General features: G+C 59.3%; 1 pseudogene; it reads right to left on the reverse strand.

Moving 5' to 3' along the window:
• Positions 1–1,618: 1,618 nt before the first annotated feature.
• On the reverse strand, positions 1,619–1,691 carry LOC146798013 (small nucleolar RNA SNORA17; annotated as a pseudogene).
• Positions 1,692–1,979: the final 288 nt, after the last annotated feature.

Raw genomic sequence — 1,979 nt, forward strand, 5'->3', positions numbered from 1 at the left:
GCAGATGTCTTTTACCGGGGTCTAGCGGTCTTTTGACATCCAAGGGGGTGGCCCTGCCCTGCCACGTCCTGCCGCGGATGGGTGCAGACACGCACTGCGGGAGCCCTGTGTCCTTCTTAAGCACCTCCCGGCACTTGGATTCGGCGTAGGCGGCGTGCACGCCGCAGATGCGGCTGGGGCTTGTCGTCCCTGACCGGCTTCCTCACTCGTGGCCGAGACTGGGACCAACATTATCCACAAATGACTCAGTTGGCGGTGGCGGCGATAGCATCAGGCACCAGTGGCAGACAGAACAAATGCAGAATCCGGTGGTAGGCAAAGTTTTCAAGTAAGTAGAGCTCCCGCGCCTCGGGAGCCCTGTGTCCTTCTTAAGCACCTCCCGGCGCTTGGATTCGGCGTAGGAGGCGTGCGCGCCGCTGAGGCTGCTGGGGCTTGTGGTCCCTGACCGGCTTCCTAACTCGTGGCTGAGACCGGGACCAAGATTATCCCCAAATGACTCAGTTGGAGGTGGCGGCGATAGCATCAGGCACCAGTGGCAGACATGCAGGATCCGGCGGCAGGCAAAGTTTTCAAGTAAGTAGAGCTCCCGCTATCCTTCTTAACCCCTACGATGCTCATGACGAGCTGGACTCGTCATGGCACACAGTGGTCGTGTGCTCATGACGAGTCCAGCTCGTCATGAAACATTGCTTAGGAAATCCCTCTGGTGCAGGCACCAGAGGGATTCCCGTTAACCTAAAATAGCCTCGGGAGCTGGGGAAGAGCTTCCCCAACTCCCGAGGCCCACCCTTGGTTTCCCTGAAATGACGATCTGCGCGTACGTTGCGCCGACGTCATTTCAGTGAAACCGAAACTGAAATGAGCCAAGAGGCTCATTTCAGTTTCAGTTTCAATTTCTTCGTGCTCAGGGGGCTATCTCAGCCCCCTGAGCACATAGAAACTCAGGAGAGGTATCGTTGGAAAGGGGAGAATCTCCCCTTTCCAATGGTACCCTCCCTAGTGGATCCCTGATTGGGGATCGTCCCAGGAGTGCGATCCCCAAGCAGGGATACACCCACTAGGCACCAGGGAGGGGGGAGTGGCCCCTTGGGCAAGGGCCTTTGCTCCCCCATACATTATTTTGCCCCCATCTACCCTGGGGGGTAGATGGGGGCAGTAGCCCCCAATCTGCCCCCGGGGGGTAGAATGCCCACTAGACACCAGGGAATCTCTAATAAGTACTTGTTTAGGGGGGGCTGCCCAAAACGGGCATGCCGATGCCCCCACCCCCCCGGCACAAAATTAGTCTTTCTGCCCCCCTAGGGGGCAGATGGGCAGTAGCCCCCAATCTGCCCCCCCCCCGGGTGGCAGAAAGCCCACAAAACGCCAGGGATTTAGTTTTTGCCCCATTTCGTGGGGGGGGGGTGGGGGCTGCCCGAAACAGGCACGCCAATGCCCCCAACCCCCCCACAATTACAGACTTTCTGCCCCCCTGGGGAGCAGATGGGGCAGTAGCCCCCAATCTGCCCCCCCGGGGGGTAGGAAGCCCACTAGACACCAGGGATTTTCTTATGGGGTATTAATTAGGGGTGGGGGCTGCCCAAAACGGGCATGCCGATGCCCCCACCCCCGGCCACAAAATTAGTCTTTCTGCCCCCCCCTGGGAGGCAGATTGGGCAGTAGCCCCCAATCTGCCACCCCGGGGGGGCAGAAAGCCCATTGAACGCCAGGGATTTTGTTTTTCCACCATTTATTTTAGGGTGGGGGCTGCCCGAAATGGGCATGCCAATGGCCCCACCCCCCACCACCATTAAAGCATTTCTGCCCCCCCTGGGGAGCAGATGGGGGCAGTAGCCCCCAATCTGCCCCCCCCAGGGGGGCAGAAAGCCCACTTGACACCAGGGATTTCTTTTCGCGCAATTGTTTTTTAGGGTGGGGCTGCCTGAAATGGGCACGCCAACGCCCCCACCCCCTCACCACCATTACTACCTTTCTGCCCC

The sequence above is a fragment of the Triturus cristatus genome, chromosome 9 (genome assembly GCF_964204655.1).
Source record: "Triturus cristatus chromosome 9, aTriCri1.1, whole genome shotgun sequence".
Classification (NCBI taxonomy): Eukaryota; Metazoa; Chordata; class Amphibia; order Caudata; family Salamandridae; genus Triturus; species Triturus cristatus.